At 46.8% G+C, this 16,316-nt stretch overlaps 1 protein-coding gene and 1 long non-coding RNA gene across 8 annotated transcripts in view; one reads left to right on the forward strand and one right to left on the reverse strand.

The window, feature by feature from the left end:
- Positions 1 to 16,316, reverse strand: part of TIPIN (TIMELESS interacting protein) — a 282,385-nt gene that overhangs the window by 199,548 nt on the left and 66,521 nt on the right. The window contains exon 1 of one of the 4 annotated variants that reach the window (XM_078683033.1): positions 765 to 1,090. The exons of the other annotated variants lie outside the window; for them this stretch is intronic. The gene's annotated coding sequence lies outside the window, so the exon portion shown is untranslated. Of the gene's footprint in view, positions 1 to 764; positions 1,091 to 16,316 lie in introns of those variants that run through there. 4 annotated transcript variants of the gene reach the window in all.
- Positions 1,122 to 3,726, forward strand: LOC144824007 (uncharacterized). Of its 4 annotated transcripts, none has more exons than XR_013608869.1 (4): positions 1,122 to 1,825; positions 1,951 to 2,038; positions 2,138 to 2,260; positions 2,881 to 3,726. It is a non-coding gene; the product is annotated as an uncharacterized LOC144824007 (long non-coding RNA). The 4 variants fall into 4 exon arrangements; XR_013608870.1 differs by having other exon boundaries at positions 1,122 to 1,615; positions 1,707 to 1,825; positions 2,138 to 3,726; XR_013608871.1 differs by having other exon boundaries at positions 1,122 to 1,396; positions 1,502 to 1,825; positions 2,138 to 3,726.

Below are 16,316 nucleotides of genomic sequence, written 5' to 3' on the forward strand. Positions count from 1 at the left end.
TCCTTGTAACAAAATACTTATAAGGTCCCACAAGCGAGACCTATTGGCTATGCCAATGCTTGTTATACTTCCTTTCGATCGGTATGATTTTCATTAATCAGACAATAATGAATATATATATATATATATATATATATATATATATATATATATATATATATATATATATATATATATATATATAATATAAATTTCCAAGAAACGCTATTGCCTTGCAATGAAGTGGTAGCTTCCTGTCTCAGAATCTCCATATGAACTACACAAGACAATGAAATATGTGGACTTTTGTTTTAGCTAACAAACTTGCATGTATGACGATTTTTTTATTTTAGTAAAAAAGATTGCGCTCTGTTGCCCTACTAAAATGTACATTTTGTGTTATAATTTGACTTTTATTTATCAACCAATCAATGTAATAGCTGTTCTTCGGGGCAAAGCAGTTTTGAAACCTGAAAACAAAGAATGGCAGCAAGGCACAACTTACTGCACCACCAAGTATAGTCACTCCCAAGTCAGAAACTTTTATAATGCCCACCTCAAAGGATCAACCGCCACACGGTCATAAATCAATTTCAAATATAACAAAGAAATGAGAGGCAATATTATCACAGATAAACAGTCAAGATTCCAACAGTTTCATGTATTCATGGGGCGTGGCTTAGCGGCGAACCATGATGGCTGCTTAATATCGTAGCTCCGTGATCCTTCCTCCCTCCGCGTCTATCCGCCACCCTAATCCGTTTCCCCGAGGGGTGAGGACTCACCAGAGATCCTGCGGTGTGGGTTCCCAACCATTTTGATCCCGTCCGATCCTCGCAGATTGGTCTGCAGGGATCGTCATCCTGGGGCCTGTGTGGCATCCTGAAGCCAGGACCCACAGTGAGGAGCGGTGCCGTGACTGCCATGAGGCGGACTGGTCTGAATCCTGGGACAACCCGGGGCCTGTACCTCGGAGCTGCTCGCCGACTGTCGTGATGTCAACAAGGTACTCAATTCCGAAAGTGGAACCTCAGCAGTAAAGTTTAACCTAGCCCGGATTTGAGTCCGCGACAGAGTGCGCATCGGCTGGCTGGGATACCATTGAGCCAGAGTGCCGGCCCTTCAGACTGTGCTAATACCTGGGAGATGCAGAGACGCTCCGAGAGGTGCTGAAGCTGGCGGAGCCCTGTGGGAGGTAGTAACCCCTCTCCTTCACGCTTGGATGTTCGTCGCCAGCCCCCCTTGAAAAGCAAACACTGCAGTTCCTTGACCGGGGGCGGGGGGGGCAGAGATAACGGGAACAACGGCCTGCCTTTTGCGCTAATTGAGGCCTGTGCGGCGGCCTGAAACCGGGGCCCACGGTGAGGAACGGCGCCGCATCTGGCGCGAGACAGTCTGGACTGAATGCTGTTTTTAGGTATGGCATATAGGAATAAGATTGGCAGGGGTTGGATACAGTCTGAACATGTCGGCGTATATTGGGCATGTTTGCTAAAAAACTTTTCCCCGCTTATATTTGTAGATACGAGCGTGTGGTGACCTTTACGGCGTTAACACTGCATCGTACATTGTTTTAAGACGATCTAAGCCAAGTGCTCTCCAGCATACGTACAAAGGACCCAACTGAGCAACTGAGGTGAATATACGTTAATCCTCCTTAGTGATGCCGCGTTTTGAGTTGGGGTCACCGCTAATGTCGTTACTATTGTCTTCCACGCGCACTGCAGATTAGGTGCTTGGGGAGTCATCGAGCGGCTGTACGGCATTTTCTATACGGACCGGGATAAGTGTTCCCCGCTGTGGGTCTGTGAACTACGAAGGAAAGCAATACTGTATTTCATGCGAGGTATGTTATAGGGACCAGAATCCCTGTATCACGGAGGGCAGTAATAATATCATTATCTGTGATACATGATGCCATAATCGAAATGGAAACATTGTTTGACATGTTTTGTTATTTCTGTGTTATAGGCTTTATCCAGTTATCAGTGTCCTTGAAAAAATCCTATACGAGGTGGGAGACCTGTTCCCCAACTATAATTTGTGAATTCACCAATAAGTAAGTGAACGTAGTATGTGTTCCTACTTGTAATGATACCCAATCCTTTGGCTTGAAGGGATTGTTAATGGTATACTTTTTTGAATTTCTCCTTCATAGAAACATGCATTGTCTTGAGGAATCGGTATGCTATTGACTGATTGTTAGAATTAGAAGCAGCTTTCCGTGGAGCGTTTACCCCTGATTGGAGACCTATGCCCATGCGCTACGTTTTTATATAAGGTATACTTTAAGTATTTGGGTGGTGACCTAATTGGCACCCTATGTGGATCGGTATTAGTGATGTGCATGATTGGATAGTTACCCTACCTTAGTGTGCACTACCCTTCATTAGTAATTTTTCAAATATATCCTTCTCCAGAATAAATTACTATCTGCTGATCTAAACAGGCACATTAGGTCACACCATGTGGGCTTCTAAATGGCATTATTTTTGTCAACAAATAGGCTGCCTAGAAATAAAGTGTGATAAACAAAGTGTGGGGTATAATTCTTGATGTAATATGAATTTAAGTATCTGCATATCACCCCCTGTACAGTGGAAATGTGAATATGGTCATGTTTGGAGGGCAGATATCCACAATGTAATAATCTGCTTATCAACTGTGAAATATGATTACAATCTTGGTTTTAAATCAGAAAAAGTGGCTTTGTGAATTGTATACAAATCTACTGACGGATATAGAGCTCAAACAGTCTATATCGGGGGTGCTGTTATGGATGTTGTATATGTGTGGTTTTATTGGTAATTTGTACTAGTATTGAGGCTTTGTAACAATGAAATGTACTATGTGATATCTGAACTGGTGCTCATTGTGTGAAAAAAACTTTTTTAATTGCAGATTTTATGGGATGGTTATTGTGTTTTCCTAAAGAAGGTGGCTATATTTTAGATGTCCGCCGAAACGCGTTGATGCTCAAAAAGAAAAGAGAAATACTTCAAGCCTTGAGAGATAACAATTCTGATGTCTAGCTGAATTGACCTCATCAGTCTGTGTATCTCCTTGTTCACAAATAGGAACTTTAAAAAATTGTTTTCCTTTTTCTGTCTGTCCCTTTTATATTGTATATTTTACATTGTATGTGATTTTAATGTATTGTGAAATAATTTGGCATCTATTAACCATATTGATTTTTTGCACTTGTTCTGAATAAACTGTGAAGTATATTTGTGTGATTGAGATTTGTTGCATTGCCTCCGTATTTGTTATATGTGTGCCAATTTGGTTGTGGTCTGTGAATAATTGTAAGTTCTAATTTCTAATTTCTAATTTAAAATACTTGTAGAGCGCAGCGTACACCTTGCGGTTTCTTGGCGCTGGGGGGATCGGCAACTGAGATGAAGAGGGACCAGGGAGAGATGAAAAAAAAAAAAATATTGAGGGAGTTTTTAAGTGGGGAAAGCCTGACTAAAAAGAAACGTTTTTAGTTCTCTGCGAAAAGGGAGATACTGAGTAGCAGAGCGGAGGTGGTCAGGAAGTGAGTTCCAGAAGGTTGGGGCTAGGGTGGAGAAATTAGCCCCGCCCCACTTTTTGCGAGTGAAGCGAGGGATCTGGAGGAGGGACCTGGAGGAAGACCGAAGTTCTCTTGCAGGTACATAGGACTTGATTAGTGAGGAGATGAAGGCAGGGGCAGAGCCCTGACGGGCCTGGAAAACCATGCACCCGATCTTGAATAGAGCCCGTTCCTTTATGGGGAGCCAGTGGAGCTCCCTGAGAAGGGAGGTGGAATGGTGATATCGAGGGAGGCCGTACACAAGCCGGGCCGCTTGATTCTGAACGGTCTGGAGTCTACGCAAACTATAAGCAGGGATGCCGTGGTAAAGAGCGTTTGCGTAGTCCAATTTGGATATTACAAGTGCGGCCATGATGATCCTGAGTGCCTGGGGGGAAAAGAAGCGGGAAACAGTGCGGATAGTGCGGAGAGAAAGGAAACAAGAGGACACCACAGAGCTAATTTGTGAATGAAGAGTGAGTTGGCTGTTAATTTTGACCCCAAGTGTTTTGACCGTGGTGGAGGGGGTCGGTGCAGAGCCAAGAGAAGGGGGCCAGAAGAGAGAGTTCCAGGGACTGGATGAACCACCGGTGAGGACCAGCTCGGTTTTATCCGGGTTCAATTTAAGGTGGTTGTGGTTCATCCAGTCCCTGATGAATGTCATAGTTGACTGGAAATTGGAGACCGAAAGAGGAGAGGGGGACAGATCAAAGATGAGCTGGAGGTCATCCGCGTAGTTATAGACAGTGACCTCCAGCCGCTGTAGTGCAAAGATGAGAGGAAAGATATAAAGGTTGAAAAGTAAAGGGGAAAGCGAGGAACCCTGGGGAACACCGCAAGTGACAGGGAGGGGAGTAGCCGTGAAGTTGCCTAGTCGGACCGCCTGAGTGCGTTCCCTCAGAAAGGAGGAGAGCCAGATCAGAGCTGATCCCCCGATGCCAGCCGCCTTGACACGGGTGAGTAGGATGGTGTGGTCCACCGTGTCAAAGGCGGCGGAAAGATCAAGGAGGACCAGTGCCTGGTGTTTATTTTCGTCCATACCTTTTCTGAGTTTGTCCAAGACTGAGACCACGACTGACTCGGTCGAGTGCCTGGGACGAAACCCAGCTTGGCGGGAGGCCAAACTCCCATTTGCCTCAACATGGGCGCTGAGCACCGCGGTGACATGGCGTTCCATCACCTTGCCCAGGAAGGGTAGCAAGGAGATAGGGCGATAGTTGGCCGAGATAGAGGAGTCAGCGCCAGATTTCTTCAGGATGGGCACTATGGTAGCTGCCTTAAGTGGATAGGGTACTACGCCTTGTGCCAGGGAGCTGTTGAGGAAGGCAATGGGGGGGTCGGGGCAGCTGGAGTAGATTTGCTGCAGGACTCGTGCTGGGCAGACGTCCGCGGGAGATCCCGACTTCACTTTAGGGAGTATCTCCAGGAAGGAATCCTGCGTGAGGGGAGGAATAGAAGTAAGCAGGTAAGGGAGGGGAGGGGGGGCGGGGTCGACGAAGGCAGAGGAGGGTGGAGGGATATTGACCTTAATGGTTGCTATTTTGTCCAAAAAATAGGTATTGAGCTGGTCGCAGAGAATTTGGGAGGGAAGGATATTGGGCGAGGTACGGTCTGAGAATGCCAGGTCATTCACTGTTCTAAAAATTTCCCTGGGTTTGTTTTCGGCGGAGGTAATTTTAAATGAAAAGTAGGCGGACTTAGCAGCCAAGATCGCTGTTTTATATTTGTCCAGAGCTGATAAGTAGTGGGTTTTTAATAGGGGATCGTAGTTTTTCCTCCATTGCCTTTCAGCTTGTCGGGCGCTCAATTTAAGGTCTTTTAGATGGTCATTGAACCATCTATTACAGTCCTTAGGTCGGCGGATGGAGATGCGGCGTAAGGGCGCCACAGAGTCGCAGCCATCCGCCAGCCAGATGTTAATGGCTTCGGCTTGAGAGGTAGATGTTAAGCCAGTAAGGATAGGAGTAGAGTCGTGTAGCATGGAGGTCAAGGAGGGGTAATCTAATCTATTCCAGTTCCGTGCGTGTGTACTAAAGTGTGTGTACTAAAGTTAATATGCCCAAGGGGAATCTTATTTACTGAATGCTGGAGGCGCCCGGGGGTCTGAAGATGCTCATTTACTGTTGCAGGGATAACAGGCCATCAATCTTTGAAGTGGAGCCTAAGTGGTGAAGCCTACCCAATCGGGACGGCAGCAAAGTGCGCATTGTCTGGCTGAGACACCAGGGCACCAAGGTACGGACTGGCCCACTGGACTGCGCTGGGGCCCGTGAGACGCGGGAACGCTGCAGGAGGTGCCGAAGCTAACGGGGCCCAGCGAGAGGTGGCAGCCACTCTCCTTTACACTTTGACGGCCCGCACTGTCAGCCGGGAGAAGACCCTCCACCCCCATATAAGGCGACCACTGCAGCTCCTTGACCAAGGGGCAACGACGAAGTATATGTCAGCCTGTCTTCTGCCCTGAAGCTGGGGGCTCCCAGGGCCGCCGGGGGGTGGCCTTGACTATTTCTGGGACCGGGCATCTGTGGGACGCCGCTTCTGCCTGGTTGCAGGTGAGCCCTCCGGCGCGCATGCCCACCAGCCCATGTCCTTTTCCTTCTTCTCTGCTGGCCTCCTTGGCGTATCTAGGGAGGTGGTGGTGCAGCTCCTTCTTGTCCCCCAGCCGAAGCCATGCAACATCGTAATCCTGAAGAGTGAGGGAATGGCTGCAACGGAGAGAAAAAAGCCCTCAGGCACTAGAGGGCCTAAAGTAGCACAGACCAACAAACTTGTCCACTACACGCTGCCCAAAGACGCGGTCCAGAGCCTTCAGTCGAGGAGATGCCTCCTAAATATCTGGGAGCCCACGGATTTAAACACTTCTCAGACGCAATGGGCAACTCTATGGTTCATGTTGGCAAAAAGAAACATAGCCCAACTCTGGGGGGCAGCACACCCACCCACATTAGAAGCCTGGGAAGGAAACCTTGATTGGTGCATGTTTAGGGAAAAGACAGTATGTTTGGCAAGGGGATGCCCTAAGAAGTGGTCTCGTATTTGGAGCCCATGGAATATTTATAGAGGAGAGATCTGTACACCACCTCGAAGCATCGAACATGATGACCCTACTTCCCCTTAATGTTCCTCTCTTGTGTAATGACTGTATATACTTCCATCCTTATGTATTGTGATGTATAAGCTGCCGGGTCCTCTGTATTGTGCTATCTAAACCGATGTCTGTTTAATAAAAATATTTATAAAAAAAAAAAAAAAGAATTCCAACAGTTTCAATCCACAGTTCCAAATATGAACGGGAAATTCTTTATTCCAAATTCTTCTAATTTTTTTTTTTGTAAACAGATTTTTATTCATCAATATTCAAGCACACAGAAGCAATACTATGTGAATTTAGAGGTTACATCTTGTTCCCGATAACAAATATCGATAAATATGTCTGACGGTCGTGCAGTATGGAATGGAAATTGCACTTGTATAGCGCGTAACTACCCGAAGGCCTCGCAGCGCTTTTGACTGAATACTAGTGGCGGGTTCGGGGTAGATCAGCACATTTTTGCAAACAAGTACGTTTTTAAAGCCTTTCTGAAGGAGAGGTGGATATTGATTTCTCGGAGAGAGGGCGGGAGGGAGTTCCACAGCCTGGCCGCGGTATGAGAAAAGGAGCGGCCACCCCAACGTGCTTTGTTAATTTTGGTGGTGGTTACAAGCTGAAGAGAACTAGAGCGTAAGGCTCTGGACGGTGCGTAGGGAGTAACTATAGGGTGCAGAATTGCCGGGCCCGTGCGATGGAAAGATTTGTGCACAATGCACATGGCCTTGACCTGCACTCTGGCCACTACTGGGAGCCAATGAAGTTCTATCAGGGCTTTCTTCGCTGACTGCCAGCGAGGGATGTTATACAGCAGACAGGCGGCACAGTTCTGTGTAACTTGAAGCCTGTGAGTCACTCCCGCTGGAGCTCCCATATATAGGGCATTCCCATAATCCAGGCGGGAGAGGACCAGGGCCTGGACCATGATCCTCCTAGCCTGGAATGGGAGCAGGGGAAGCACCTTACGGAGCATTTTCATCAACCCAAAGCACATAGATGAAGTTTTAGTGGCTTGGGCTGAGAAATCCAGCGCTTTGTCTAGCCAAATTCCCAGACTCTTAATCTGGGGTTTGGGAAGGGGAGGCGGGCCAAGGGATGGAGGCCAGATGGATGCTAGGGCAGATGGAGAGGGGTTGCCCAGCAGCATAATGTCTGTTTTCTCCCCATTAAGCTTAAGGTGTGAGGATTGCATCCATCTGGCGACGGCCTCTAGACAGGGACCTAAGGTGGAGGATGATCCCTCTAGGTGGTCAAGAGAGACCACCAGTTGGGTGTCATCTGCGTAGGTAACAATACGCACTCCAAAGGGATGGACTATCCTCTCTAGGGGCTCCATGTAGGCATTAAAAAGGGTGGGGCTCAGGGAGGAGACCTGGGGTACCCCACACCTAAGAGAATGCTTAGGGGAGACCGACTCGCCCTTAAACACCTGGAAGGATCTATCGTCCAGGAAGGAGGTAAGCCATTCCAGGGCCGCGCCCGACACGCCCAAACCACTCAGCCGATGTAATAGTGTGGAGTGGTTGACCGTGTCGAACGCAGCACTGAGATCAAGTAATATAATGGCAGCCTTACCTCCTTGGTCCAGCACGGCTCTGGCTTCTTCCGTCACCGCTAGAAGAGCGGTTTCGGTTCCGTGCAGAGGGCGGAACCCTGCCTGAGAGGAACGTAGCAGACGATTGGACTCAAAAAAGTCCACTAAGATGTTGTTAACGTGCCTCTCAAGCAATTTGCTCATCCATGGAAGTAAGGAGATGGGGCGGTAGTTGGCCAAGTTGTTCTGGTCCAAAGTTGGCTTTTTCAATAAAGCTTTAACCATCGCACACTTCCATGGAGGCGGGACGGTTTTAGAGGCAATGGAGGCATTAAGGACATCTAAGATGACCGGACGAATGATGTCTATGATCTTAATGAGAGTCTGGGGGGGTGCTTGATCATTCGGAGATCCCGAGGTGATCTTAGGGATCAGCCTATCTAGTGAGGAGGGGTCGAGAAAAGGGAATTTCTCGAGTATACAGGGGGTAGGGTGACCGGAGACAGGGGAACAGATGGGTTCCATGTTATCATCATCGGTGGTAAATGAGGAATAGATAGCCTGGATTTTCTGGGAAAAGAAAATGGCAAGATTATTGCAGCGGGTTTGTGCACCGCCTGATGATGGACGCTCAGGGGGAGGGGAAATTAAAGATTTGGCTATTTTAAAAATCTCCTTGGGTGCATTAGCAGCCATTTTAATTTTCTCCTCATAGAAGCGGGATTGTGTGGCAAAGATTTCCTTTTTATAGAGCTTTATGGCGGCTCTGTAATCGGCCTTCCTCTGTTGAGAATGGTCCTGCCTCCACGCTCTCTCAAGTTTGCGGCAAGTTTGCTTCATAGTTCTAAGAGCAGGTGTGTACCACGGGGCGACTTTGGATCTTATTATTGATTTTAGGGGAATGATGGGGAGGACTTGGTCGAGGGTACTGGAGATCCAGTTGTCGAAGTTGATCGTGGCAGTGTGGGGGTTAGTGGACCTCTGCGGTGGATGTTCAGAGAGGGCCAGTCCCCAATCAGAGAACGGAAGTGAAGACCATTTCCTTCCCCGGTGTTTATTAAGATTGTGAGAGATAGGGGGAGGATTTAAGGACCAAGTGAAAGGTATTAAAAAATGGTCAGTCCAAGGAAGTGGAATGGGAGTCTCAACTTCTAGATTATCTAGGTTGCTATAGATATGGTCTAGAAGGTGTCCCTTGTTATGTGTCGCGAGAAAACCTTTTTGGCAAAGGTCAATAGCCCGAAGGTTAGACCTCAGGTTATTGGCTGAGGTGTCACACGGATCGTCCAGGTGCAAATTAAAATCACCCAGCAAAGTGAAATTTGCTGAGGAAAGCAGGGCGCTAGCGACAATGTCTGTCAAATTAGAAATAAAGTTGCAGAGGGCACCAGGGGGACGATAGGTCAGCATGCCGGAGAATGTGGAGGTAGGAGAAAACTCTAAAGTAAAATGTAGGCTCTCGCACGCTGGTGTAGTAAGAGAGGTGATGCGGCATTTATAGGTGTCTCTATAAATGATGGCAAGTCCGCCACCTCTGCCAGTCTGGCAGTCAAGGTGTTTCATGGTGTAGCCTTGAGGGGTCGCCCACACGGTAGATGGATCGCTTTCCAGCTGAAGCCATGTTTCTGTCAGGAAGAGAGCCTCAGGATTGAGCTCTTCTAACAGCATGGAAAGCTCTGTATGGTGCTTAGGTAAAGGCCGGCAGTTAAGGAGAAACATTCTTCTTATATGTGCGAGTTGAGGTTTCACGGTGTAAATGGGAGAAGGGCACCAGTCACATGATGTACAATGAGGCCTAATATTGGACGGAGGGATCGAATGTAGGCACGAAAAATTGGAGGGGGGACGTAACAAATGCAGGGAAGAGGAACTGTAATAGAGACGATTTCCTACCATGATGACAAGCCGACTGAGAAGCAAGAAGCTGGAAGCGTCTGGACGCGGACTGGCGCAGACTGGCTTCTCTTTGGCGCCTCTTCGGCGCTACCGCTGCGCGACCAAACCAGGGTTATATAGATTGGGAGGTGAGGGGAGACTAGACCGTCACCCTCGAAAGATGGCCGCCCGCCGAGGGACAACCAGGAAGTAACTGGCGCTATTCCTCCCTCCACACAAACAGCATGAATTTGCTGCGGTGGACCGGGGAGTCAGCGCGTGAACTGGCAGGGTAACAACAATTGTTTTAAACATACACAAGGTTAAAAATGATTCTGGTTTAAAAACCCTTGCAGCAGTAAATACAAAACACACCCAACGCTACGGTACTATTATTCAGTCTAACCGAGCGGGATGGTGCCCAGCCTGCCGAGGGACAACCAGGAAGTAACTGGCGCTATTCCTCCCTCCACACAAACAGCATGAATTTGCTGCGGTGGACCGGGGAGTCAGCACGTGAACTGGCAGGGTAACAACAATTGTTTTAAACATACACAAGGTTAAAAATGATTCTGGTTTAAAAACCCTTGCAGCAGTAAATACAAAACACACCCAACGCTACGGTACTATTATTCAGTCTAACCGAGCGGGATGGTGCCCAGCCCTATGTAGTCAGGGAGGGAGTGGAGACTAGACCGTCACCCTCGAAAGATGGCCGCCCGCCGAGGGACAACCAGGAAGTAACTGGCGCTATTCCTCCCTCCACACAAACAGCATGAATTTGCTGCGGTGGACCGGGGAGTCAGCGCGTGAACTGGCAGGGTAACAACAATTGTTTTAAACATACACAAGGTTAAAAATGATTCTGGTTTAAAAACCCTTGTGCAGATTCTCACCATGTGTGGTCCATATACAAAATGTTAACAGAATGTGTTGGTCAAGTCAGAGTTCCCAGGGGAGCTATGCTCTGCATCCTTAAGGTAGGAGATTGAGTTCTCAATAGTCCGTCCCGGTTCGAATTCACACATCACGACAAACAATAACGAAACCCTTTCTTCTCCTCCTCCCTCCCCCTTATGCAACTCCCCCCACCTCCGCCCTCTTCCCTCCCCACCCCCAGGCATGTCCCTCAATCATCCATATCTCTGTGGAGAATCATATCCAGTCATGCAAGACAACAAACACAGTAATTCCAGTAGGAAGGGATCAAATAAGGTGAAGCCAGTATGTACCATATGCATTCAATCCCCCAGACTACATGTCCAGATAGGGCAACGTTCAGCCCCCACACACAGTTCTACTCACTTAGGGGGTGGTTCGGTATCATCTGTAGGGCGCTTGAGCAAGTCTACTAAGGCCACCCATGCTCTCGCCGTGTCTAGCATTTCGTCATTGCCTGTTCTCTGGGCCATTTGCAGCCTAAGAATCCATTCACAATATGCCCATTTTATAAATTAACGCAGCCACCTCGAGACACTAGGGGCACTGGCCGCCTTCCAGTGACTGTTAATTTCTCGTTTAGCCAGAACTAACCCCAGGTCTATAAATTTGCTGGTAACTTTATTTTGGGCAGTGTGAGGAAACCAGCGTAGCAGGCAATATCCCGGAGTCAGTGTGTTGTCTCTTTAAGTTACGTCGCCCAGTGTACTCAATATCTCTCTCCAGAACCACTCTAGCAATGGACACTCCCAGAACATATGCAAAAATTCAGCATTTTCTAATTTACACCGCGGACAGGCTGATCGCCCCCTAAATACTCATTATCCTGGTGTGGGGTGAGATATGCTCTGGGGAGGACAAACAAATGGAATAGCTGGAATCGCGCATTTCTGGAGCTTTTCCATGCTCCTTCTACTAGTGCCTCCCACGGCTCTATGGGCATCCTGAGGTCAGTCTCCCATTTAAGACACAGGCTCTCCAAAGGGCTTCTCATCTCCTGGGTGAGCCGCCTATAGAGGCAAGTGACTGCCTTGATCGTACCGGCTGCCGATACTACATACTGGCAGGATAAAGAGATCAGTGGTTCCACCATCTCCTTCCTCCAATGCTTACGGATGGCTGCTGTCAGAGCGGCATGTAAGGGAAAGTCCCTCCTGGGAAGCTCGTAACGCTCTATTAAATTTTCCAAATTCTTCTAGGTCATGTAGCTACAGCCAACGCGTTTTGCCCTACATCAGGGGCTACAAAAACACAAAAAACCGACATTTATGAAGCACAAAAGAGAACGTATAACAAAGTAAAAAACAGATTACAACATAAACGTAATATGTGACACACCTATCTGTGATTATATAGCCTCTCATTTCTTTGTTATATCAGTTTTGAAACCTCTAGCGACAACTGACATCAAACTGATTGGCTGACCTCAAAGACGGTGGAGCTTTGTTTGGGAAATCTGGTTCCAGTGAGTTGGGCCAATGGGGTATAATTTGTGTATACAGGCAGCTCATCATTTATTGCAGCCCTCACCGGTCTCAAAGACGGCCAAGAGGAATGCCTCTGGAGTGTTCCAAGCACTCTGCCCGTTGGTGGAAGCAGCAGCAAGGAGTACACCAACTTCATACACCCAGACCCATAGAACCATGAATGAAGAGATTCACCAGTACATACCTAGATAACACCCAGACGCAACAGAATACAGCATTCTGTGGAACCTCTGCCCTAAGGAAGACCCTCAAACCCAGTCCCAAAGGGTTGAAATGCATCAACAATTACACAAAGGTGGCCAAGATACGAGCGTTTACATTTACTGCACACAGTATTGGCCTTTATTTGATCCCATCCTTAGACTGAGCAAGAATCTCTACAGAAAAAGAAAGGCCAATCTGATTCATAACCATTAATGCTTTCCCAACTTGCAACAACATTGAAGTAACCAAGCCCTATATAAAATACACCATATTCAATCTTTTGGGCACTTCACTTTTTGTCTCAAATTCAGCAGTGCCTTACTCTAGAGACAACATTTTATTTGGGGAAGTGGTATGTACACACTGCCCACGAATGTTTGCTCAATGCTGAAGGTTACAATCCTTTACCCATGAATAATACACTGTAAATATTTTGTTTTGCCAATTTATGCTAGATGGGTTGTATGAAAAAATTACATCTGTGCAATAAAGTACACATAGTGGATTGCTTCTACCCATGCCACAACTTAACTGTGTTTCGGAGTTATTTATATGTATTCATAGTCCCTGAGGTGTCTTTTAGTAACTTCAGTTGATTAGGGTCCCAAATCTCCCTCTGATCCCCAAACCCAGTCCAGCCCTCATTCTGTATGTGCAACTGAAACAGCAGCATATTGTCAGACAACTGTTTGTTTGGGTACGAAAGGATTGGCCACAGGTATTTCGAGTCCATATCTCTTCATAATGGCACACACGTAATATACACCTCCTTCATGACAGGGTCATGAACATTTTTCATCCATGCCACAGAAGCTCCGTAATCTTTCAGTTTTGCATTTAACTTCAATACATGTGAGCTAAAAGAAACAGACCTCAAGCACTTTTACTGGAATGGAATGCCTACAGGGAAACATACTGCCACGCCACATTGATCAATGAAACTATAACCCAGTTTTTAGTCACCTTAACCCCTCTGGCAAAGCACAAGAGGAGCACCAGAAGCCCAGGAATCTAGCGGACTGTAACCCACAAACTGTCTATTCATTACATGGTGATGTGTAAAGAACAACGATCAGCCTCTGAGACTATAGGATTCTTCATAGTATTTGTGAGTTATAAAACTATTTTTTACTATGGATGGACACACACAAAAAACCCAAACTATATATATATATATTTCAAAGAGTTTATTAAAAGAATGTCCTAACCTACTGCAGAACACATGTATAGATGCAACTATAAAAGTATGGAAAACAGTGGCATTGAAAGTAATTATTCAGCAACATACAGTACCTTTGTTTTAATAAAAAAATTAAAGCACTGCAACAGTGTATTCGTTTTCCAATAATTCACAAAAGAATGAAATCAGTATTTTGTAATTAGCCCCTCTCTTACGACCACATGCTAAGCTTTCTAAGCACCAAAAGTAGCTATCCGAGTTACTTTTGATGGCTTCTACCCTCTATACCCTAATTAAAAAACAGATTTGTTGTCTAGTTAGCTTCAATACTTGGAGAAAGTCACTCACTTCTTCAGTTAAGCTGATAAGGACTTTCAGGTTCTGAGGAACCAGTGACCTTAACCAGGGATGCAGCCCTGCCAAGCACAAAACATCAGAGATTAGACTAACTCACGCTTTTTAGTGCTGATGTCTGTATCACTATAGAAAAACAATGGTCCTCAAACCAATCATTCACGGTCACAGAATCAATCTACAGTTCTTGATTACGAGCAAAAAATGAATTTGCGATCCTCATAAGTAATTTTTCACAGTCAAAATGAGAGGATGTGCAGAAACTGAGCTTCATATGAAACAAAACAAATTTATTTACATCGATGGATTGAAATCTGTACATTTTGATGGTTGCTTCAGAGGGGAACGTGCAAAGAAAGGGTGCTTGAAGATAAGTGGGTGGGAAAATTATTCCCAGAGTAAAGGAAAAAAGTAGAAAGTTTCAGTGGGAGATTGATCAAACGTATCAATCTTGGTGCCCTGTCCCAATGCTATTTTACATGGTCTATTTACATTGATTTGTACCATCACAGATTGTAGTCAGCTGTGGCACGTAATAGGGGTAGGATGGATGGGTCCAGGTACAGGGATGTCTGGTTGTCGCCGTTTCGACTCGACTTGTGGCATGTAGAACGATTAAGCCTTTGCCTGCGAGTCTTCCTCAGGATGGGATAAGTGGGGAGAGTAGGGGGCAACCAACCCTGGTTGAATACACCTCTTCCGCTCGTGGTTCTATGCGGGGGTGTTGTGGCCGTATCCTGGCTCCAAGCAAAGGCAGTCGGAAGCCCCTCCAGGGTCAATTTGCTGTGCAACCCAATTGTACAATTTCTTGTGATCTGTTGCATCCTTGTGGTGAAAGAGAGCGCAAATTCATTTTTTGCTCGTAATCAAGAACTGTAGATTGATTCTGAGACCGTGAATGATTGGTTTGAGGACCATTGTTTTTCTATATTGAATGTTACCCAGGTCCATAAGCTTGTATCGGGTCACCTCTTACCTATAATGATGTCTGTATCACTGCACTCAAATGCATTAGTCACACATACGGATCGCCCTAAAACACTGTGGACATCACAAGGCGGTTCAAAAGCTGCAGGCCGCACGCGGCGCTTAATGTATGCCACTGCTGCTCTCAGTGCTGGCTCGGCCTGCCAACAATAATAGCCTGCGGGTCAGCATGTGAAAGGTGACGTAGTGTTTTGTTTAGGATACATTACATTTAGCAGACAGGCTGCTCGATCATCCAGAGGGGCGAGTAAATTAACAAATAAGCAACATTCCCAGGGTCCAGCTTCAAATAGATCCCACGTCTTCGGCTATTTTCACGGGCCCACTCCAGTGGCGGCTCCTCCGCTATGATGGAGGAGTGTCACCCCACTGCTTTTAAGCAGTGCGTAGTAGAAACAATAAATTATAATTACTTTGCGTTATCATTGTATGCTTTGTACTGCTTTGCCCCAATTCCCTGGAAAAGCGATGAACCAGGACACTCAAAACCAATCACTTAGGGGCAGCTGTGCTTCCTGTTCCTCGAGTTGCACGAGGAGAGAAGGAGAAGAGACGCGGGACACGGCGTCAAAGTAAAAAAAAAAAAAAATGTATATATTCAATCCTCCCCACCCCGTGACCGCCTCGCCAACCGCGTGCCATCCCGGCCCCCACTGCCACTCCAGATGGTTGGTGCAGGCAGGAATTGTGTTCCCTCCTCTGCTCCGGTCCGCCGTGCCTGCCAGACAACTTGCACTGTATGCAAGTAAGCAGGTGGTTCAATGGCCCATGTGCGCGCCAGCACTGATCAGCATTGTGCAAAGACGAAGGAATCAATGGACTAGCACCAAATGCTGCAGAGCACCTGCTCAGAGTTCTTGGAATGCCGATACTGAGGGGAGACACATTACAGAGAAAAGAAGCAGTTGATAGATGGAATGCTGGAAAATGCAAGCATTCACCCCAGTCACAAGAATCTGGGTTTAATCCATCATTCTTTTGCTCACCACACCACCCCAGTTTGGAGCCAGCCATATGCAAATCAGTCTTGACCCTGTTCCTTGTGGGAACAGTCCCTTCCCACTTAGAGCGACATATGGAAAAGAAACAGTTGATGGACAGAATGCTGGACAATGCAAGCATTCACCCCCAGTCAC

This window comes from Lissotriton helveticus, chromosome 3_1 (genome assembly GCF_964261635.1).
Source record: "Lissotriton helveticus chromosome 3_1, aLisHel1.1, whole genome shotgun sequence".
Taxonomy (NCBI): Eukaryota; Metazoa; Chordata; class Amphibia; order Caudata; family Salamandridae; genus Lissotriton; species Lissotriton helveticus.